Genomic DNA, 25623 nt, shown 5'->3' with positions numbered 1-25623 from the left:
AACCACCATTTTTAGTGTGCTGTTTTTTTCCTTGAAAGGCTTCATTGCTTTTAAGACAGGAGATATTGCTTCAGAACTAAAGATTTAAAGCTTTTTTCTTCTGCCTGTAGTAAAAGTAATAAAGCTTTTTATTGTACAAAGACTGTAAATATATTTAGCAATAATTTCAGCAGCTGGAAGTGTCTGGATGTCTGTAGTGGAAATACAAGGGCCATATTTACCTAGGCTTTGTCCAGAAATTTCTATAACCTTTTTGTTTCCACTCAACCAGCACTGTTTGTTATCTTATAAACACTGAAAGATAGTCTGATGGAGGAATTGACTCATTGCAGCTAGAAATAATATAGTGCTGTAACAAGTTTGTTGTAATTATTTTCTATTGCCATCACTTATTATTGCTGTTTACTGCAAATAGGCATCACTTGTACAGCCTGGCACCCAAACTCATGGTAGCTCCATCAAGGCTACACAGCAGTGTAGCCTGCTGACAAAGAACTTCAGTTTCCTAGAGTATGTACTACAAGGTTTGTTACCTTGAAATAGCAGCTATTGTGTAGAGGATCCATGACAAGTGATAATTAAAAGTATGACTAGGAGAGTTGAATCTAGAAAGTATTTCGAAGGACTCTGTGAATAGACAAGGTATATTCCCTTACTTTTATGGGTTCCATTTCTCACCTAGGATTGTATTATATGTTTATGTTCAAAATGTGTGAAGTACTTTGAGGTTGGTAGAGGTACAGATTGAGGATAAAGTTTAGTCCACTTAGAAACAAAGTAAGTTTAGAAACAAACACGGATCTATTTTCATTTCTTCTAACAGCTCGCTGCCTTTCACAGTAAATAAATATCTTAGCTCTGTCAGTGTTTCAATCCTAAATCAATATTAATGTTTCCATTGTTTCCATTTTATATTGTACTCCTGTTGACCTAGGAGTACAAGCATATTTTCAACTTCTAAATGCTATTGTACTGTGAGGAACGTGTTGTACAGTGTGACAAGGGTACTCTAAACATTTGATAAGTGCCTCTTTTAACTCCATTTTTGAAATAATGGTAGTTCTACTGTCTTCATATGATGTGAAATAATATGAATTACTGCACAGATGCAATTATGAAATAGAAACAGAAGGCAGCTGCACACACTTCTTATGTTAAAAACAGTAATCTGTAACTTTTTTTTTATGTGTACTGTTAAGATGCAAGTTGGAATTCCGTAATGGTATGGATTTGGTGGATAAGTACTTCTGCAGTTCACAAAATGTGCATAATTAGAACACAAATTATTTTTATAATTTGTGTGAAATCATATCCATCCTTTTAGGCTTCATGACTTTCCTTCTATTTTATTTGATGGCTAGCATCTTGGGTCTTATAGAATTTAATGACTTGTCTGAGATTACAAAGATTTTAGAAGCTGGAAATTAATATTAACTATTGTACTGCCAATGTATGTTTTATAAATATTAAAGTTGAGAGTTATGCTGGATAAAAAGTTCAGAAGTAATGGTTTCATGTATTACAACAGATCTTCTATGGTGATACTGCTGTATCTATAATGCCTGTCTGAGCTGTAATTTTTAGTTTATCACAAGGTTATGAACTCTAATGTGAAGATTGTATCTGTCTTTGATTTTTGGGTTGCATATAATAATTTGAGGATAGCCTGATAAAATCAAAGGAACTATTTTAATGCTTGATCTTTGTTTATAGTGAAACAAAGTGGAAGTTTACCTCATCACCACATAATTAATTTTTAGAACAGGATACATTTTGGGATGAACACTGAACAAAATAAAGAATAAGATGAGAGATGCTGTGAATTACAGAGAAGTGAATCAAATGGAGAAAGTTCTACAATAAAATAATTTATGTAAAATATTAGATAGTCATTGAAGCAGCAGTAATAAAATTATATTTATGGCTCAATATAGAGTCTTGGTGTGATTCAGGTATGGAAGTAGTTAATCGGACCACTGAAATTTTAGGAAATCATAGCAATAAAAAAAATATAAAAATGAAAAAGAAAAAAAACACAGAGCAATTAATGGGTAATTAACGAAGGAAGTAACATATAATGAATAAATACATAACTGAAAGACAAGGGGTTCCTAAGGCCATTGGACAAAGTGGATTTTCACTGCCTCAGAGTAGGTATTTTTGAACACGAAAGTGCACGTTTGTTTTCTTTATTGCTGTAGGAAATCATTGTTTCTCCTCTATGTGATTTAATGTATCTTTTCTGCAAGGTGTATTTGCTAATAGTAGAGAGAAAGGTACAAGGCTTTTGTCACTGTTATGTGTGCCCTCAGGACTGTGATGCCCCAGGTATGGCCATGCTGCTGAAGGCAGCAGCCCTACCTTGCTCACATCCACTTGTTGTTTCCTCATTCTGATGGCACAAATGTTGTGGTGCCAGTTCGGAACTTGTCCACTTTTATGGGGAGAGGTGGAAATGTCACTGATGTTTTTTGTTGGGCTACCTTTAAGCTTGATTAGTACCCCAGTGCAACTCTGTGAGAGGAGAGTGGGGCATTGTCCCATAAATACTTTTGCAAAGAAGGGGACAGCACTACTTCTAGAACAGACAGCTAAACTTGGTGGAGGGCAGCACTGGTTTTGTCATATGCGAGGTAAAATAGCTTTGGAAATTGGCCTGAATTTCATTTTCAAGTTCCATTTAGCTCCTCTGACTGTGCAGTAGAACCTTCAACTCTTCAGATGGGCATCTACTTCTTTCTATGATGCTCAAATCTTCATCATCACCAAAACATAATGTATTTCTAGGGCACTGTCTCCCAGTTGTGGGGCCAGTTCAGACTGACTCATATTCCTTCAGCCACTTGCTTACCCACCTGAGCTTTACACTGCTGGGAGGTGAATGATTTGAAACTAATTAAGTGCTGTAATCATGTGCTTGATGCCTCACGATACTTAATATGGTCATGACTGAATACTGTAATTAATTCTTTTTATCCTAAAGGAAAAAACAAGAGTAATTTAGGTTATGTAAATCAGCGGTTGATAACTGTTATTCTCCAGTGTGGATCTCATTACCTATTTGTACATGAACCTAGATGCAGTAATTGATAGAAGTTATCTTTGGATCTTTTTGCACTGACAACACAGATTAGTTTTTATGTCAGAGTTACTTCTCATTTCAGGTTAATCCATCCAAATAATCCCTGGTACTAGAATGGGATTCATGCCCTACTATCTCAGTGTATCTGTTAATATAATTTTTCCAAAGTCCAATGACTTTCAGGGCCTTTAAATCTACCTTGAAGTATGTCTTACCACACATAATCTTTTCACTAAAGTAGTTAACATGAAAGACTTTACTGAAGTTCAGTATCAAAGCTTTCATTCTTCTAAATAGTTAAAAAACGTTCTTGCAGCTCACACTGTAATAAAACATGGATTACTAACTCTTATTTCTATTTGTACACATTTACTTGGGTTGCTCATTTCTTCTTTTGCAGACCAAATCCTAGATGGGTATTCCATATGTCACCCTTAGAGGTTTAAAAGAGGAGGGCAACTGTTTCTGTATTAGAATGGATAACCAGATATGCAACAGATTCAATATCAAAAAGTCTAGTGCCTTTGTATTAGAAACAGTGAAAAGAAAAAAGAAAAAAAAAAAAAAAAAAGCATTTATTTTTATAGATTGAGGATGGAAATTGAAGAACACTAAATGTTTCCTGTATTTCCACCATTATCACTTCTCTATTCCTGAGTGAATAGAGAATAAGAAGAAAAACTGTTTTTGGAATGTACCCAAAATAAAGGTTTATGAATTAGATGATTGTATGTCCTTTGGATTGCATTCCAATTTTTTCAAGATTATCATAATTGTTTAATGAGTTTTCTAGGTCTAGAAGATTTGGGATACTATAATGTTTGGGAAAATATATAAAACATTGATTATGAGAATTACGAGAATTGCTGTGTACTTGTATCTGTACTTTTACAGTGATGAAGTCAAGACAATTGTTTGTGTGACTATTTATCAGCACAAGCATGAGGTTTGCATGGAAACAGAATTGGCAGATTTCAGTTCACATTCACCCGTTAGCTGTTTCATTAAATCTGTAATGTATACCAATGGTAAAAGACATATTTACAGTTAACTGGTTCCCTAAACAATTTTGGCATGAGGGTTATCTATAGGCAGAAATGAAAACCAAACCCACTTTTATGGGTTAAATTCTTTACTTTCCTTTTTAAATTGAAATTTAATTTAAATTGAATTCCATTTTATTTTTTTTAAAAAAAAAGTCTTATTCTCTTCAATATGTGGTATAAAGGCTAAAAACAAAAAATACTTTATTATATACCATGCTGAAAATATGCAGTTTCATTTGTTTCTATTCCTTGAACTTCATCTAAGATAGCAGGGAATCTAGATTTATATGGAACAAGGACTGTAATTCTAAATAATTTTTTCCCATGGAGAACTGTAGTTTCTATCACAATCAGTATAATGTTGTACAAAAGTTGAAAGCTTAAATCTGTCAAAAAGCCAGATAATTGTTCTCTAACTTGTAGACTGGATTTAGAGATTATAGAAAGTTGTTTTCTATCAGATGGTACTGCAGTGTCTGGAAACCATCCAACACAAAAGCGAATTCATTGTGGTCATATGGATAAGTGTAAACACCATCACACATTCAGTACACCTCCACTATCTAGTTACTGTGTTATATTTCAGGTAGTCACAATGCTGTGTTTGTTTTTTTTTCTGAGTGGGAGAAAAAGTCTAATAAAGTTGAAAAATTGAATCCAGCAGTATGAAGACAGAAACTGAATGCAAGAACAATTGAGAGGATGAAATCAACCACTGCACTAGCTGTCTTTTTACTTTTCTTTCTAATTCTATGGTATTTGACTGGAAAGTGCATCATAGATCACTTAATGCGGTTCTCTTTACTAAGACTGGATGTCATTTTGGAGAGATTCTCATCCAGCTTTCTATTAGAGGGACAATACAACTATCCCAGCCAGTTCTTTTCATTAACTATTAGGATGGAGCTCTTTTTTCTCCCTAATATCCAGGTCTAAGCTTCCTTACTACAGTTTAAATCTATCGCTCATTCACTCTGGAACAGATCGTTCAATTCTTCTCTTCAACAGCCTTCTATTTTCCTGATGACTGTTATAATATTGTCACATCTTTTTGTCTCTTGTCTTTAGGCAAACTACTGTAGTTCAATTATTCTTTTGGTATAGGTACTATTGATTATTCATAAGTACTTTTGTCCCTAGCACTTATGCCATTTAAACTCTGTTCTGTTTAAGTACTAATCTCAAGCTCAATATATTTGTCATGCCGAGGTTTAAGGAAAAACAATTCTTCTTGCAATGTATGAACAAATCGTAGAAGCCTTTGTATTGGTTGTAGCAGATATCAAGTTATAGATTGATTCAAAAAAGGATTATATAGATTCCTTACATAAGATAGATACACAGGTAGCCATTGAAAATAACTTTCCCAATGCAATGTCTAATGTAGGAGTTGTGAAATTAACAGTTATCCCCTGGAGAGAATCACAGTGAAAGTTCAGTTTTTATTTTCCCTGTTTCTTGTGTTTTTCCTCTAGTCATCTGCTATGGGACACTTCAGTTGTGATCTTTATTATTTCATTGTTTCATCTATAATAAGCTTAGAATAGAGCGGTTTGCGTATTCATTTCATAAGTGTGTTAGCTTATTTCTGATAAAACCCATAAAAGGATTATAGGCCCCTTATCTCCTACCAGATTAATCATGAGCTAGAATAGCAAAGGTTAAAAGGCTTGCCATTTCCTTTTTGCCCCTTCCCAAAGGCTGCCCGAGTCTCTATAAAGTGTATTTATCCTTTGCCTTTCTTGTTATTTGTTGAGCTATAACTTGTTTCACTCCTTTTTGAGAGAGGAAAAACACTTTGTAATTGTGGAGATAGTCTCATTATTTCCAATATCTAATTAATTCTTTGAGTCTTTCTTATTTCTTTGATTCATATATGTTTCAGGACAGGAATTTCCAACTTTGAAATATTCAAAGAAAAATATATTTTACATTTATTAAGTATGCTTCTTATAGTTTTATTGATTTCCCTCTCCTTCTTCCTTTATTATTATTTTTTCTTAATAAATAAATTCAGCTGTGATTGGTTTTCTTGAGGGAAAGCAAATTGGTTCTGTTCAAATTGGTTGCTATCTGTGGATTTATTTTAATACTGGGGCTTTCTTCTGTTTTCTTACTGATTTTGTAATTTCTTAGTAGTGCTTATGTTCACCTGGCTTTCAATGCTGTGACACAAATGTGAAATATTTATTTTGCTTTTATCTGCTTTGGAAAGATTTTGTATGTTGTTCTGTCATTTGTCCCCATCTGCAAAGGAAAAGATTAATAATCACAGCTGGAGCAGATTGCCAGTTATGTGATAGTATTTTATCAGACTTCATGTAGGTTATGTAATAATTGACAGTTCATGTTAAAATTACATTTGGGCTGTTTTGATTTGTGAGGGGCTCCTTGCATATATCTTATAGAAATAACAGAGCTACTGTTGGGGTATAGAGTACACTAAAATAAGCTTCAACTGCAGTGTTCTACTTCACCAGGGGCATCCCCATGCTTCTGTACAGCTGAGCACACCTTCAGTGATGAAACCATGACTCAAAGTCTCTCATCCTGACTTTACTTTTCACATCACTGTGAACTTGGCATATCAGTGTTCCTGGATAAACCTTCTCTGCTCTGTGCAGGTACTGTGTGATTGGTCCCTGGCCAGCACATGCCAGCTGTGTTATTGCATCCCTTACCAAGTTGTGCGCTTTGGCCCTGTTGGCTTTTGAGCATTAAGATTAACTGGAATATGTATGTATTTACATTTTTTTAGTGCTATTACCTAATAGGCTTATGTTTTTTGAGATATCTGGTTCTGCATTTTGTTCTGTTCTTTGGACCGTCTTCTGACGTTTGAGGCAGAAGATTTCCTCATTTGAAATGTCTCTGAAGAACTGTTTGAAAGTAAATGGTTTTGGTCACATGCTAACTGACATGTACTTGCTCCTTACACCCGTGCAAGGCGATACTTGTTAAAATCCAGAATATAATTGCAGAATATAAAATAATAATGCAGAAGTAGGAGTTATAGATATTAATAGTTGCATGAAAATGCTAAACAGGAGGGTTTTGTTGTTTTTTTAGTGTTTTTTTTTTTTTTTTTATCAGGGACAGAAATAGAATGTAGGCAGTGAAATGAAGAGAATGACTAAAAATTATCAAACTGATTATGCAGATTCATTCAAAGTCCAGTGCCTGACTTGCATGAGTTGTCTTCACTGACAGTTTAATACTAATGCAAAACAAACAAAAAAACACCTGCATTTGTTTTCAAGATGCTGAGTTTAAATTAGTTGAAACTGTGGACCCTGTTAAGTAGTAATAGACATTCATTCTTTAAACATAATGATTTTCAAATCTAATTGCTATCCCACAAGTTCCTTTCCGTAAAGAGAGTAAGGACTGCAATAGTAAAGATGAGGATTGAGATGTAATACAAAAAACATTTATATATGTATATTTTCACTTAATGGACAAATTTATCTTAGCAAAACCTTACTAGTTAGTCTGGACTTCCATAGGCAGTCAATATATTCAGTACTTGCAAGATAGAAATTTCTGTAATGTTTTTGCAACTACCTTCTTTGTAACTTAGCAAATCAGAAAGTCATTTTGAATCCTCCCTTATATCATGTTCTTGCTTGATTTATGCAATACTGCATCTCAGAAAATATTTTACTGATTCCTTTTATGACAAAATAAAGCCAGTAGAAAAATAACGAGAAGAAACTGAAAGAACAAAACAATTCTAGTGCATGCTTTACATTTTGATTAAACTACTGGATAAACAAACAAAAAAAAAGAAATAGTCCAGAACTTGGAGAGAAGAAACAAGCAATTGTGAATGATACTATAACCAGCAGCTACAACAGTGCAAACTGTTTCCAATTTCAGTTCATAATTGTACACCAGATTACCTGCAAAGTTGTTTACATCCCTTGATCCTCACTTGTTCCTTATGGAGTAACACTAATCACTGAAGAGAGAAAGTGTGTATAGCTGAGAAGAATAATGCTGAACTATTTTAGATTAATCTACTTCCAAATGCAAGTCAACATCCTGAATCATGGTTAATTATTATTTTATCAGTGGCCTTCACTTTGTATTATTTTTCCAATCTACCATCATTTCAGAAACTCAATCTAAATGTTACTCTTCTTGTGAACAAAAGGATGCCAAGCTGGCCATTGAATTTTATAATGTGGTTACTTGTTAGTACAACTTAAATGCATAGGTTCTTAGAAGTGGCTGAAGAGCAGGTAGCTAAAACTTCCAGTCTGTGATGATCCTGTTCTTGCACCAGCTCATACTGTCCACTTAGAACTACCTCAGGTTTCACTGACCTTTGATCCAGACATTAATGGCCAAGTTAAAAATGCAAATATGGCAAATAAGTAAACGTGGCTTTATTTTTGTTGTGAGATGTGTTGAATTTTTACATTTATAGAAAGCAAAAGTAAAACATCTCTTAATGGGCTTGAAACTGCGTTAGGATTTCTACTAGAATTTCTTATATTTCAGTAGATATCATCTACCCTAGTAGAATTTAAGTATTCATGAAATGTTTTCTTGTGCGCTCCCAACGCTTCCCCATCTCTCACTCCACATATTGATTGCTGTCATTCTCCCCTGAGAATGAAATCTAATATTCTCTGCATAGCAAATTTTGACCAGTTATTACTTTATTTCCATATTTGATCCCACGCAGAGAAAATTCTGCATAGTAAATACAATGCAGAAAATAACACTTATTTTTATTAAAATGTACAATTTAAAATGACTTGAGTCCATTCCTAAATATGGAAGTGGCAGAGCCTCTTGATGAGCAAGAAACTGCTCCTTGCTTTCTACATTAAGTTTTACGTTTAACAATGGGAATAAGTAGCTACAGGCAAGATCCTTTTGTGCATGTATGTGTTAGTCTTCTTACTGTAAGAGAATTCATCAGATTTACATACTTTTTATGCTGTATGACATTTTTTTTAGCCTTTTATAAAGTTTCAAGTATTTTGAATTCAGCACCAACTTTCCTCAGTTGTTGCTATGTTCGTCTCATTTACACTTGTTAAGTTGCATTCCAGAGCAAAATAAAATCGAGCATTTCATAATGGGAATGCAGGAAGTTGTATCTTCTGGTTTTTTGAAGATAATAAAAATTAAAATAATTACATGCATAAGAGAACAAATTTAATGATAGTTGAAATTATGTAGTGGAATGTTCATTTCTTAGAAACTTTCAATGGAGACAAAAGTTGCAAGTTATTTTGGAAAATAAAATCAGACTTTAGGCTGTACAAAGCCTACTATGTGGTCATTTACTAAACAAGTATGCAGGCAAACATCACATGTTTAAAGAGATGCAAGAAGGAATTTGAAAGGCATTCAGTTAAATCAAACAAATAGCTTTCGATGAAGACTCCAGCAGAGAAAAAATTATAATTGGCCTAGAATGTGTGTAGTAATTTTGGTCTAATCTAGTAGTATGCATTTAATATTAGTAGATTTGCTCCACTGACAAAAAAGTGTTGGCACACTTCCTGTGGATTCTATCATGAAATAGCTCTTTGGATTCTGTTACTGTACAGTATTCGATGGTAAAAGTGATTGAAAGAGTATTCAGCATATGCAAATATGCCAAATACATCTATCGCCAAAATACTAAGGCTTTGAATTCAGGAAGCATAACTAATATTCCAAAATTTAACTCTAGTCAGTGATAGTATGAGAACACAGAGATAAATTAAGTACACCTGGTTTATATGTCTGTAATATGAATATGTTCCTAAAGAAGCATAACTCCTTGCTTAAGAGCAGGTACTCCAAGGCTTCTCTCTCTTTTCCTAAGATACTGAATTGAATGTTTAATTTCTTCAGTGGCATTGCTCCTGCTGCTTATCAGTTTATGCTGGCTGAGATTGTAGTACTATTTTATGGAAATTATTTTGTCTCCTTTCTTGTTCATAGCTACATCTTTTTTTAATTTTTTTTTATAGGAAATGAATTTCTACTTAGCTTTCTGTTTTATCCTTGAACACACGAAGCTACTATAAAAATATGTATCCAGTAACGTTTCCTTATTACTTATTTATGGGTACGTGCCAGGTACAAATAAATGTTTTTAAAAGGGCTTTTGGTCTCTGTATGTTCTTGTATGGTGGTTCTTGTGTATTTAAAAATAAAAATTAAAAACATCCTTTCTGACTTATAAAATTGTCAGAATAAGAATATTTTTATAGCTATTGCCGAACTCCCCACCCTGTATCTTTATGTGGCTATTTTTACATGTTGGTTAAAAGTGCATGACATTTTTTCATCTCTTTGGAGAATGACTGTACAGTATTTACTAATATTTTGAAAACATACTGATTAACACATCCTACCTTGATTGTTAAATGTCTGACCTTAGCAAGGAAATGAAAATCACTTTCAGATTTGCAAGGCTTTTGTTTTGTAGTATAATATGAATTTTCATACCTGCTGGTGGAGTCAGTACATGATTATTAAAGCTAAGGGAGATATGCGGCATTTTTTCTACCAGTGTTCTCGTCCTTTCCAAAGCAGTAGCCCCAGTTGGTGGTAGCAGACGAAGTATTTTGAGGTGTACTGGCTTTCACCTAGAAGTGAAGCTAGATCTCTTCACTGAGACCAGAAATGTGAATACAAAAATAATTGGCAATTAGGTTATGGTAAAATAAAAATAAATTGTAAATTGTTATTTCTAACTAAAAATGTTTTCATGTACAGGTGAATATTTTCCAACCTTCCTTTTTTCATGAGTTGTTGGACTGAATAAGTCCTGCCCCAGATAAGAATCATCCCCACAGAGTAGTTTTATGTCTGAATAATAGTCTGATGACATAATCAGAATTATAAGATTGTAAAAGCATCAAACAGACAATTGTTGTAAAATAAAAGAAAGCAGCTTTGTATTCTGGTCTCTTGAAACGGAGATGTTTTCCAAGGGATGTGTTTCAATAGATTTCTAGGATGCTGTATTTCACGCCTAAGGGAGCAATGTGTATATTATATATATTTTTGTGTGTACTTTGTGTAAAGGGTTTTACTTAAATGTTTTTTCTTTTCCCTCTGGAAGATATAAGTTGTATATATTGCAGCTGTGCAATACAAACTCTGTCTTACTCATGTGGTTCATAGTATTTTTGCAGAAGTAATGTGTATATTTAATTGCATATCTTCAAGTGATCTGTCATTAGTCCCCTACCATCACTATGTTCAGAACTGTGCTCATGAAGAGCACATAATATTGAAGACTTTCACTGTAGTTGATCGGATGCAAATAGCCTTACTTATACTAGTGTATGTTATGGTTCAATAAGAACTATCAGATATTGTAAAGATTATTTTTTTAGATGGAAAATGTATCTCATGGGAAAAGTCAGATCTAACAGTATTTTCATTTGATTCTCTAAGTACTTTTCTGAATCAAGTCCTTTTATAAAATTTAATTAGTTTTAAAACAATCCATAGGTAATGATGCTGTTAAAACTCACAGTATTTTAAAAGGGTGCACAGCAAAAATTTCTCATGGCAGTTAAAAGGTGAGGGAAAACATTTAAGTCCAACAGTCTCCTTCAAAGTAAATCTTCTATTGTTAATATTCTGCATAAAAATTTCTGAATTTTTCTTCTTTTGGAGAATGTGTTTAAATTGACAAAATATTCCCAGAGTTTATTATTAAAATTATCTGTGTATCGGTTGTCCTTTAAAGAGGCCTCTTCAAACATGAAGGAGAATAGCACTTGTTTGTTATGACTGTGGCCTTTTTTTGGTACATAATATGAGTACTTGCATCATAAGATGCTGACCTGCAGATCTTTAGTGAATATGCCTTGCTATAATGGAAATTTGGTTTCCTTCTTATTTTAGATGCAGTTAGTGGGTGCTCCTTAAAATGAGAATTGTTTTTTCACTGTTTTCAATTTTTGTTGTGATGAGATCTAGGATTTGCTCTGCATTACAGTATTTTCCTTTCTGTTCTATTATCTTTGTGAAGATCAGAAGATCAAGGGAATATATTGTATGATGATTTGACTCTGCAGCTATTTCCAATGTACTTTTCTGACTTTAGTGTCTGTGAAATAATGGATGAAAGACTTTTAAAGAAGTTCAGAATACTGAAAAATCAGTTACCACTTAATGGGGCCTTTAGGACACATTGGTTCAGAAATATGGCATCCTGCCATCAGAGCACTCAAACTTTTTTGCTGTTACTATAACACTATTGAGCAATTCACACTGATGAAAATCTATTTGATTTTTGACTGTCTTCTGACTCTTCTATTAAATGGGCAAAGCTTAAGTGAGCAGAACTACATATCTATCCTAAAAAACTAGAAATAATAATAATTTACTGTGAATATTGAAATAATGTGCTTGTTTGCTTTTGAAACTTTTTCCTAAATATCATCTATCATATTTTTCTAGTTAAGAAATCAGATTTGTTCCTTGCTTTCTATTCAGAGTATAAAATCTGCAGTATTTTTTTCCCCTCATGGGGGAAATATTCATATCTTTGAGGGCACTAGAACTCATATGCATTACCGAAGAACATACTTATTGTCTGCTTTAGTTCTAAGAAGCATTAGCATTCCTAGAGTAGTCTGTGGGGCTGTGTGCTACCTAGATAGGGAGTGCTACATGAAGACTAGCAAGCAGTCTTGATCCAGGAGCTGTTATTTGTTTTAATGGAACAGTAAACTGTGTTTATTGTTAGGCAGAGTCTATGAACCATAACAACTCTTTATAAACAATTTAAATCCTGTAGTCTGCACAGGGATGTTTGGGTCCCAGAATTAAGAAGATGCAAAAGCAGCTTAAAATCAATTTAGTTACGTTTACCTTCTGAATGAGGGTCCTAGGGTGAAAGTCAAACAGCAGAAAATTATCAGATAGGGACCTTCCATATCTCCCAGTATCTGTTTTTCTGAACTTTTAGTCTGTTTTCTGTTTTCATGTGAGTACCTGCTTTTAGCCTTCTTCAGATCATTTCAGACAGTCATATGTAGAGGGATAGCTTAAATTTGTATATATTTTTTTATTAGCATGGATGAGAACTTTGGCAGTCTCCTACTACTGAAACTTTTAGTGTCTTTAAAGAAAATATCCTAACACCCAGAAAAAGTTTTCTTGGCATTCTGTTCAATCTTATAGTATCAAGTTCAGACTGCATAGTGAGCCTGAGGTTTTCTGGCTTTAAAATCTGTCCATATTGTAATGTACATACTTAGCATATGTGGTGTTAAGTACACTTTTGCTTTGTATGAAGGGCGTATTCCTAACAATTCAGCTGCAGGTTTTTCCAGACTTTCTGATGGGGGGGGAAGTGAGTTGCCTTGTACGTTTTTTATACAGAGAACTGACAAATACTTCTGATTCCTAGTTTAGCTTAGTGCTAAAAGAGTATGCAGTCAAAGAATGATACTGCCATGAAATATTTTGTGATTACTGTAGTCCACATACCAAAATGGCAGAAGCCAACAGCGTCAGTGGGAGGTATGTAGAGTAGCCCTTCTGAAGTGCCAAAGAGAAATCTGGGAGAATGCAGGTGGAACAAATTCTTAACGGGGTAATTACATGCAATCAAACAGTTTCAGGAAGATTTTTTCAAAAAACTCCTGAAAATCCAGTTGATTTATTCTTGGGTAATGATAAGCATGAAAGAACTGAGTCAAAATATGTGTTTCAGATGAGTTGGAGGATGTGAAAATAAATATCCTCTTTCTTGATACTTTCAAACTGGGGTGTTGGATAGTAACGTGTGCTGGCAGGTGCTTTCTAAATGTTTCCTTGCCCTTGTCCTGATTATCTATTTAAAAAAAAAAAACAACAAACAAGCCTCTAACTGTTCAGCCAAATTCTTATTCACTGAGATTTGTCAAATACTATTATTTTAGAATATTTGACCTCCTCATATGGCAGAATCAATGGTGTAAGAATTTTCTTGTACTTAATTATTAACTGCAGCTCTGATCAAATGACAACATTTGTGGTGTATGCATCTATTCATATAAATTTATGCTTACTTGACACTTCTAAAGAGAGGTTCCAGTGTTGAAATTGTAAGTTAGACTTTGTAATTTATGCAGGTGTTGTATTTGGGCTGCACATAATTCATTTAACAGAAGACCTCTTCAAATATGGTGATATAATAATGCAGTTTTGCAATAGAATCGTGTTGCTCTGTGAACACTCTCATAGCAAGCTGCAGGTCTCTTCTGTGAGGACCAAGAGGGCTGAAAAGAAGGCTGCAATGTTTAAATACTTTCTTTTTGAGTTTATGTTGTTGTGGTTTTGCTCTTAAATAGATATTCAACAGTTCTCTTTTTTTTTTTTTCTTTTCTTTTTTTTTTTTCTTTTTTTTTTTTCTCCTCTCTTGCCTTTGAGGCTGGATTAACTGGACATCTGGTGCTGAAGATTTTCTCCTCTAAAGAGACATGAGTTGTTGCTGTGCCATTCTTCAGATGTCTGTCCAGGAGATTCTGTAGTCACTGAGACATGCTGAGTTCTTGCTTTAGTTATCCTGGCAGGTTGGTAGATATAAAAGAAAAGATGGGAGTTGCCACTCTGACAACAGAAATTTGTATTGAAAATTCCCTAAGGAATACATAAGAATGTGAACTGCTTTGTAATATAAAATTATTTCCATTCGGGAGCTATCTAAATGTCTAAAATCACTTCCAGGAATTACAGAACTGTGGTTATGTTCACTTTTAATGCTTAGCAGTTAGTACAAAATGATTGTGGAATGAAAAACAAAATAAAGCATTTGCATTGCATTTTCATTTGTGCCTGAAAAGTGGGACATTGGCATTAGTTACAAATCAAATTTGGCATCTGAGTATGTTAGGCTTGATATACTATTATTAACCATAAACATATTGTCATGTATTATATATATATTAACTATTAATGTACAGTTAAATACTTAATGCTGCAATTGAAGGCGTCTTTGCCTATGACAAAGGTGTTGGAACTAGATTATCTTTAAGGTTCCTGCCAACCCAACCACTATAAAATCCTATGATATTTTAAATTTAGTTCATGTTAGAAGTGTTTTGGTGTTTTGTTTTTTTTTTGTTGTTGTTGTTTTTCCTAAGAACTTAAAAACATTGAATTAATTCTTAATTACGATTGAGGTATCCAGTCAGCAAGACCTCAGTGATGTGAACCTGTTGATAATTTACAGGAACAGATTTTACAGAGCCAATGATGTGGAAATGGAACCTCTGAAGAACATCTTGTTCACCTCTCTTGCTCAAAGTAGAGCCAACTTGAGCAGGTTGTTCAGGTTGCTATCCAGTCAGGTTTTGAATATCTCCCAAGATGGAGAATCCACAACCTGTCTGGTGGGGAAAAAGATATAAAAAAAATAAAAAAAATTTTTTAAAAAAAAGTGGGTTTGGGCTATTTTCTTTTTCCCATAGGTTTGTTTTCCTCAAGTTTAAACAGAATTTCTTGTATCCCAGCTTTTGCTTCTTGGTTGGTGATGGAACCCCTGAGAACAGTCAGATTCCAATTTCTTTATACCTTCACACTAGATATTTTTCTACATTGTTAAGATTCCCCCCTGAGCCTTCTTTTCTCAAAGCTAAAGAGTTTAAGCCCTTGCAGCTTCTCCTCAGGAGACATGTGCTCCACTCCTTTCATCATTTGCATGGCCTTAAATTATGATGCTGGTTTAAATTTCTTTAAACGAAGCTTAAGGACAAGTTTTGAGAGAGTTGATTGCTAATGTTTTTCTTTTTTACTTTTCCTCCCTAAGCTTTTCTAGTAGTTTCAATTATTAGTAATTTGACTGAAGTAGTCACGTGAAGGAGATGAGAAGCTTCTCAGAATTGTTGTCATTTTTATACTATCACTTTTAACGTTTACCTTTATCTACAAAGACAGAATTGTGGTATATCAGGTGGGCAAGCAATAGTAAATGCTCTGGAGTGTAACCTATTTTACTTATACTGATAAATGTGTGCATTTTACAAGTCAGTCTTTTTGACTGATGTAGATGTTGAGTTCCTGTATAAAATTTGAGTTTATAGTTGTCAGATTTGTGGAAAAGTTGATTTTTCTATATAGAATGCTTCTGAATATAGCAAGGTCTGAAGTACTCTCTGGTGTTATTATTATACATTCAGCACTTTCCCTATCAGAGGAAGGTCTTTTACTATCTACAGAGAAGCGCAAAAGCTTTTCTTTCAATATATCTCTTGTTCTTAAAAAGGACTCACACTACTACGACTTGGTTGCCTTGTTTTAGGCAAATCACTTTAAATGTAAGTTAGTGTGTGCTGTGTATTTTATCTAGTGACTTGTAACCTCCATTTTCCTTTTCTGTTGAGTATTTTTTTTCCTACCCTACTTCAGCTTTTTTAATGTTCCTATTCAACAGCACTGGCTATCATGAAAACCAATCTGTTTCTTATAAATGTAACTAAACTGCTGAAAATCTATCGCATTAATTACAGATCTTTTGCTGATTCTTGTGAAATGATAGCTGACTAATTTCAGAAAGCTGAAAAATAGTAAGTACAGATTCGGATAAGTCTTCCTGGAAAGGAAAATGTCAATGAGAAAAAAGCATAATTATTTTAAATGGCATAAGTATTTAAGTTCAACTGAGTATATCTATTAAGTAGAAGTTTTAAGGGAAGAGAGCTGGACAGGCCTTATATATTGGAAGGCAGAAAGGGAATACTCCAGAATATGGACCTTTGAGGACTTCTGCATGCTGTGTAGTACTCTGGAAGCTGCTAGGGTGAGGGCTGCACATGCCTTTAGATGTGCTTCATCTTTCTTAGATTCATGGAGTGAGCATTCTCATCTGTTCAGCTGAAGGCAGTCAAGTGGAGATGAGGGAAAACTAGACTTCATTAGGCTGTTACGTTGTATGTTGAAATGAGAGATGATCTTGCTCTGATGGAGGGAGTTGCCTTGCATCAAGCTCCATGGAAGAGTCTTTAGCCCATGTTCCATGTTTTCTACTACTGTCTTTATAGCAAATGATCACGTATTTGAGTAATTCCTGGAATTAGGACTGAATCTAGCACTATAGTGAGTTTGATAATCATGGATTCCAATAGGGCTGTCTCCTCTCACTGCTATGCATTTTGGAATGCATGCAAATAGATAGTAAATATAAGACAGCTTTTGAACCACATGACTGTATTGCCCAGAAACAGAGATTTGCTCCAGGACTGCACATGATTCACAAAAGAACTCTTACTATGCTGTTTTTATGTATTTTCATTAGTTGTACAAGAAGAAACTTATGTAGGAGTATATATGTGCATGTTGCCTAAAAACAAATTTGGTAATCATATAATTGGCCAATATTAATGTATCAATATTTATGATGGCTTGTTAAACATGAGTAACTATTAATTAAAAACTTACCTAGAGCTTATGAATTCACTGTTTTCTAATCCATTTGCATTTTGCCCTTATATCTTCAATTTTTCCTTCTCAAGTTAAGACCAAATTTCTCTAACCCTTATTCTTTATTATTTGGGGAGGGTAGAGTTACAAGATCTGTAGTTTTAGAATGTATTGTTTGGTGAAAATAATTCAGCTCTTGTAACCATTTTTCTATTTTTATATTATTATTTATGTTTTCAGAAACATTTATTATTTTGAATTTAGAAAAAAAAAAATTGCTATCTTACCTCTCATTTTGTATATAGGCACTTTTTGTTATGTTTTCTTGAGTTCTTTTCCCATAACTTGGCAGTATTGCCAATTGCCAATATAGAGATTAAGGGATTCTCATTTCTTTTGAGACAATATATTTTCAGAATATTTAAAGCAATTGGAGCATTCTTTAGTTGATATATAAAATCCATTCATTCTCTGTGTTCAGGATTTACTGTTCATTTTGATCTCCATGTCACTGAGTAGTTCTTGGTCGTGACTGTGATTGACTTTTGACATACAGGTTTACTGTGCTTAACTTTTGGACTTAAAGCATAATATCAGTATCTTCAGAATCCATTTTAACTCTTCTTATGCACAGTATAGACCGTGTCTTTCAGGTATTTGAAAGAAAGAAATTTCCACAAACAGTGGAGTTTTACTCCTTTAAATAATAATTTATGTACCTGTAGTATGTTTGGAACAATTTAGTATTCTCTTTCACATCAAGTCAATGCCAATTTCACAGAGCTAAAAATCATCTTTATTATTCTGTTTCTGTTACTATGCTGTAATGGCAAAATCTATCTCTCGCAGTTCATGTAGCACAGTTTTAAGAAAGTGGAAGAAGGGGAAACTTAATAGTTGATGTATTATTTTTATGTACCACTGCAAATTAATATTAAAGTTCAGATTTTAGGACCATAAAGATTAGCAGTAACTTGCCCATTTGTTCCACATATGGCGGTGGGAGGTGTTGGATTAGAAAGCTGCAGATGCGTAGTTACACACGTCCTTCTGTGCTCCCTGCATGGTTAGATTCATGCCACTCCATACAGTAAATTGTGTACAGTATAGCTTTGATTGAGTAGTAAAATTTAGATGATTCTAGAGGCTTACCTATCTGGAATAATGAGGACTTCTTGAATAGAAAACTGGTAATTTTGCAGAGCTCTTACTAATAACACTGCAAATATCTATTTTACTTGAGATATTTAAAATAGAAAATGCCTTGCAACTTCAGGGAATAAGTATCAATATTTCTAATGATTTTTAGTTGTCCATTGCATTGACTTGTGGTTACGTATGTGGTTAATGGGAAGAAAAAATTGGGGGAAAAAACAACACCCTCAAAACTGGCCCTTTAATATGAAGCACTCCCAGACCAAATCTTACTCCCTTAACAGCTTTTAAAATGTATTTTTTCTAACTTCTGCTGTTCTTCCCTTCTTCCAAATTTAACTTTTATATAATAATCACCTTCTTTGAAACTGTTTTTTAACAGTTTCTATCACCACTGTCTCTTAGTGACATGCTATTCAACTTTTATTATACACTTAAATTTGCACAACCAATGGCTGTGGGTGTTTTGTATAACCTCAAATGAAATGCATATCCAGTTTTGAAGTAATAGGTCTTTTGTATTGCTTGTTGTTTTTGTGGTTTTTTTACTGAAATACTTGATTTATGATATATGTATATTTTTTTCCTTCTTCAGTGTTAAGAGAATTGTTAACTCATCTTCCTTGAACTAAGAGCTGTTGATCTTCATTCTTCTGGGTGTTACTCACTAGAATTGCTGTATTTCCTAGACTTGCAGGTTTCATTGTTTCTACTCTGGCCTCTTCCAAATTGTATAATACTTCATGTACTTTTTCTTTTCCCTTTGTTTTTACAATCCTTATAAATACCTGAGAGAAGAACCCATGGCAAAGTGTGATTTTGTACGTGTTTATGGCTTTTGTGTTGGTCATGCTGTAAGGCATATTTTTTGCAATAAATTTTAGTGTTAGATATTAAATGTTGAGAGTATAACTTTTTTTCTCCAAGTTTTTTCAAATATTTGTGATTACATCATTTTGGAATGTTGGCATGTTGTATAGTAGGAAAAGACTGATTTGTGCTCTTGCTCATAAAAATCTCAAGATTTTACTTAATCACTAGGGATTAATTCTCTGTCTGTTCTGTAAACAGCAATACTTCTGGAGTAACTATCTACTCAGTTCACTTCAAAGTCTGTGGCAACAGCTTATGTAAATACAAGATTCCCTCCATTCCTCTGAGCTGTGGATTATGTTTTTTGTTGTTTTTTAACTTGTTGAGATTTTTGATGGACAATAATATGCTGAATTGGAAGAAAATCCATGTGTAATGGAGGAAATACATTAATAGTGTAAAGACTTTTCTGGGCATGTAGACTCACAAATCTGTGTTCTTAACCTTGGAAACTGCTATTAAATAGCTATTGCTTGAACAGCATTGTTTTTCTATGGAAAAATTAATGCTTTCAATGGATTTGCAGTGAAGATTACTAGTTGGATGCTAATTTGTGAGGATTAAAGTCTACTGAATTACTTCTTTAGCTTAGTATCTGGAAAGCATTCTGCTTCTATGCTATCTCTGAGATAGAGTTGTGATAACTGCATATAAATTAGTGTGTCAAGCTACTTATTTAGCTTCCTTACTATCAAACTTCTGCATAATCAGTGTGTCTTTGAAAAAGGAATGGTATTCCTGATGATAATAACCAGTCAGCACAGGGGAAGCAATACTTGGCAAGAGGACTGTTTTGGTTTTTTTTTACTGTTGAAAAGTGGCTTGAAGATGATGACTGTTAATTTGGTCAAACTTGTATCTGTCAGATATTTCACATTTGAGGAGTTTTTGTGCTTCTATAGACCAACATAGTTGTTTTGAATTGGACTTTTTGAGTTTTTTTGGAAATAGGAAGCTGGGGATATGGTTTTCAGCTTATTTTGTTTTCTGTAAGCTTTGACAGCAGGCTTTTGCTGAGTTTTTTTCAGCAAGGTGCTGTGTAGTGTGAAGTAAATCTTCCTTTGCTTAGCTCCAGGTTTTGTGAAAAACCATTTAGGTACTCTTCAATGAAAGGCACTATGATGATGATATAATCCTTTCAGAAAGCTGGTAAGAGACTAATTCTAGATATGAGTGGAAAAAATCATATAAATCATATGCTTTCAGGGAGAAGATCTTTCCCTTTGAAATTATTAAGTTCTGCTTCATCCATTTTCTTACTTCTTTGCACACGCAAGTAAGAAGCATTCTTGAAGGCTCATGGAAAAGTGTCCATCAACCCTGAGTACAGCAGCCTTGAGAACAGAATTCAGCCTGCAACTCTCACACGTTTTCTCTAACCAGCTGAAGTACTAATATGTAATCAACAGAAGTGGAACAATTTAGAACTGCAGTCCTGTATTCTACACTTGGCACACTGAGCAGTGTTTTGATTGCTGTTGGGTATCTCTCAGCTTGACATCCAGGGATATATCTCAGATCTTTGAGATGAGCGGGGAGTAAGGAGATGAGCATCTAGGGTACAATTTGATAGTTTAGAAACATAGTGTGAGGAAACCTTGACACCTGGAAGGGAGAATTCCCATTGTCTACAAAGTAGAATGTGAACCCTGGTGTTTTACTGTGATGGCAGATGACACCAGTTTTTATTTCATATCATAAATTCAGAGTATGGAGAGCTAACATAAGACTAAAAGCAAAGCTGCAGAGTTAGAAGGAAGAAAGAGAGCTTTCCTGGAAACATTCAGCATTATACAACGCTTTCTGGTGTAAACACTGAACCTACTATTTTCTTAGTAAATATCCCAGCAGAATGCAATCATCTGAAACAGTTTTAATACTGATACAGCTAGAAGATGTCTATCTCTTAAGTAATTTTGAAGTATAATAAATACTTTGGCATCTAAAAACATTTATTTCTAGTAGGGAGTGACGGATTTAAAAATATATATGTTTCCTTTAATGTAGCTAAATATGTTGAGCTATAGAGATTTGAAATTGAGAAACAGTGAAAGAGAAAATCCTCACCGCCACCCCAGCAGTCTAATAATTTTATCTCATCTTTTAGCTTGTTTTGCAGAGGAATGGAATAAAAAGATTGCTGCTAACACATTAAACCTCAAATACTGAGTTATGAGAAAGCAATGTTAGCTTTAAGTCCTTCCTCAGAGAGCTGAAAGGTTTCAGGCAGTCTATTGCCTTGAAAAATCTAAATATCCAATCTCTTTCCTTACTATCATTGCAGTGCTTCAACATTGCAGAGATGACTATGTGATTTATGTGCCATAGCAGAAACAATTGTGCAGTATCACAGGACATGTTACCAGGATTTCCATGCTGAAACCCGTGCTTTTTGCTATTATTTATTTTTGGTACTGTGATAGCAGATTAAGCGAGATGCTTATGCACCTGTTATCAGCACCATATGCTGAAACCATCATGAAAGCAGCTTTAACAAAGGAAGTATATATACTTGATGGATTTTAAAATGGTGGATTAAAATCAGAGCATACTCTTCATATACACAGGATTTATTTCTTCTAGTTGACATAGAAAAAATAGAAAAATAAATTGTGCAGGCTTATGTATCCCTTTCCCATTGCTAGACTAGTTGGCCTCTGCTCCCCAGTTTTACTTCACTCTTTTCACTGGCACCTCAGACATTGGCTCTTCAGAAAGGTGTCACAAAATGGCATTAAGAAAAACTAGGCCTGAGTTAGAAATTAGTGCTCCTAAAGCACACACTACTGAAACCAATACAATTTTGCTCTGATTGAATGCTGACTTTGTGTGAAAGACCTCTATTCTGTAACCATAAAAGCAGTCTACTTGAGTAACCTTGCACAAAAATCCAAATATTACTCATCTTTATGAATGATGGCATTGAAATATTTATGTACTTCAAAAACTGAGATCATAGCTAAATTATAGCTGGCATTCAAATTAGTGTTGCACAGTGGAAGTTTTACAGTGCCAAAAGTATTTGTGCCGAGGGGCTAACGTCATTTGTTCGCTTTACAGGATTTAGTTTGTGGATTGTCTGTTAGTGTTTTGGTAGTGTGAAGGTAGTATTAAATATGATGTTGAAATGCATCTTTTGGATTGGATTATCTGAAAGGATTTCAGTCTGAGCATTCTTAGCTAACTCTGCAGTCTTAACCAGGATATAGGAGAATCTGTACAGATGTGAGATGTTTCTAAAGCCCGTGCTAAAATGCTGACACACTCATCTTTTGAATCTGAGTCAAACTTTGTGTAACAATAAAGACTATTAAAATACAGAGTTAGAAAATAATTTTATCATCTTTAATACTCTTATTTGTGGAGTTCTTCAGAATTTTTGTTCCATGGTGTGTCTGAGATGAATATTTGAAACCAGAAAAGAAAAGGTAGCAACTCTTGTCCATGCATGGTATATGATTTTTTTAGTTAATAACTAATAAGCCTGACCAGGCTGTGAACTTTTGGCTTGTAGTGTGTTTGTAAAAATGCGCTGTGTGCATCTGAAGGAGCTACTGAAGGATTAATGTTTTCAGATACTAGAATATCACAAGTGGATAACATATGTTGGAAAATATATCTATTAGCAAATATATATGTTACCTAGATTTCTACCTGTTGTCTTTAAAATCTGTCTATCAGTGTTTATGTAGAGGTTTTGTTGGACACTGTCATGCATCTTTAATCTGTAGAAGTGAAAATAAATCCATGTAAGACTTGTCTAGATCAAGTGTCTAACAAAGCCTTTAGTAGATCTATCACCTGTCCTGTGCTAATATTTTTTAGGAATTTTTCTGTTATTTTTTCTCTGTTGGGGAAATCTTGGATATTACTATCAGACTCAAATTCAGGGATACACAGAAGCCCCTAAAACCAGAATGCTCATTGCCTGTCTAGAAAAGAAATTATGAATCTTTAACAGTTAACTCAGTAGTAACACATGCACTTCAGAATTATAGTTAATATATGTAGTGATGGTCACATAAAAAAGGTTTATTTCTCAGTAATTACTAATGATGGATGTCAATGACTTTCAGATTCAATCTATAGAATTTAGCTCTGCAATAAGTGTTAATAAAATCCTATAAGCAGAAGATTAACCTGATCTCCATGGCACTGGGTGTTAGAAATCTTGGCAGTTGTATTAAAATTATGAGTGGAAAGGTAAGATGGAGTGTCTTTCATGCTTTTTGCATGCAACTTTCTCTTCAATTTGTTAGAGAAAGTTAGAAATTGTTGTAGTGATTCAGTGTAAACCAGTGGTACTGCCAAGTATAACATTTTTCATCTGGTTACATTACTATTCACTGTGTATGGTTCAAGTAGATAAAAGTACTTTTAAATGGTAATTCTGCTTTCAAAGATTGTACCTGGAAGTAGGTAAATTATTTTAATATTTGAAGACTACTGTCGGGTTACCTTTTGTCCCTTTAGAGAACATATTTCTGGGCTACGTTTGTATTAGCACTGTCTTGTCCTTAAATATTTACACAGTACCTGGTACAACATGGTCTTCATATTGCTGATGCCCATAAGAACAACTGTAATGCATGTAAAATTTTAACATTGGTAGTAGAAGAATCTCATATTAATAATGTTTTTCCTACGTTTCCTCTGGTAAACTAGCTCTTGGGGTACCCAACCTCATCACAAGAAAGCTACTGAGGTTCTTTGTCAGAGGAGTCCTGTAAAGCACTATCGTGCTTTTCTGTATTAACTCAGTTTCCCTTTTGAAACTGAGCACTGTGAAGTACAGAAATTGTTCTATTGTCTTCTGCTTGTATCAGTGACATCCATCCACTGCATGTGTTTTAATTAGAGCCACATTGCATTTTGCTTTTAGGAATTTAAATGGATTTGGTTTTTATTTTATGGTTACTGATGGCACTCCCCATTTGTCAGTGATTCCTTGAAAATCATTCTGTGGAGAGGTAGATTTGAGGCTCTAGAAGCAATTGACATAGGCAAGATTTTTGGTGTGTAGGTAAATAGGTCAGCTTTCAAACATTATGCTTATGTTTGTTGTACCCAATTGTTGAGGCCATGGAAATTCTAGATAAGGTAATTTAGAGAATGAAAACCTATATCTGTATTTGATGAGTGGCATATTGTGTGCAGAACTTGACTTTTCTGAAGGCTACATCTTTGCTTTTCCAAGATATAAGCAGTTACATCAGAAGATTCTCTTCTGTTTTTCCCCTCAAATTTTGACTTCGTTTCTAGATACCACAAACAACAGTGAAGTACCCTGAATGCTTTCACAACTCTTTTGGAAAAGAAAGGAGACCTGAAGTTCTGCCTTCTTACAGTCTTACAGCCTTGTCCTTGTTATATGATTACTGAGCTTTGCAAGCCAGAGAAAGACACCCTTTGTAGCAAAGAGGAAAGCCTCAGAGAGGTAGAAAGAAGATAGGAATACCTAGTGTCTTCTCTAAATGTTGTTGTTAACAGCTAGTAACTTTGGTGTTCAATATAGTTGTATTTTCTCAGTTGTATTTTCTAGTTTTTCGTGTTTATCCAGCTCACATAAATAGAACAGTTATGTGGTGGATTTATTACACATCACAGGAAGCAAAGATAATGGAGAATGCTGGATGCTTACAATGAAAGATTCTCAGGGGTTTCAGGTACATATATTAAGAGATTTGTTACCATTATTTCTTTTCAGGTACAAATAAAAGCTGTATGTCAACCAGTGCTCCTGTAGGTATAACAATCAGGATTCCTGTGAACAGAGCTTAGGCAAAAAATTATGTCATAATATCTGAGTGGCTGAATTTAGGAGAGAAACATTTTTCTCCTAAGCTAGGAGAACACAGTGTATGTTCAAGAAACAGCTCTAAAATCATACAGCATATAGCAACTGTATGGTAATTTAGATGTTTAGCTCTCTTTGATATCCTGTTTTTTGAAAGCACTTGCTAATAGGCCTAGTGATTTTACAGTCCTTTGGCTGTAATACATACATTTTAGATGTAGCCTACATTTGGATCTGAATTCTTAACAATTCTGGAGACACGAAGACTAATTTGGCTGCTTATAGTTTCATAT

The 25623-nt window shown here is 34.2% G+C and overlaps 1 long non-coding RNA gene across 3 annotated transcripts in view; it reads left to right on the top strand.

The window, feature by feature from the left end:
• LOC146760954 (uncharacterized) overlaps nucleotides 1–25623 on the top strand; it is a 57522-nt gene that overhangs the window by 17107 nt on the left and 14792 nt on the right. The window lies entirely within an intron of this gene.

This window comes from Coturnix japonica, chromosome 4 (genome assembly GCF_054131305.1).
Source record: "Coturnix japonica strain WE chromosome 4, WE-NBRP24, whole genome shotgun sequence".
Lineage (NCBI taxonomy): Eukaryota > Metazoa > Chordata > Aves > Galliformes > Phasianidae > Coturnix > Coturnix japonica.
The sequence above is the reverse complement of the archived record's forward strand: the minus strand, read 5'-3'. Positions and strand labels throughout refer to the sequence as shown.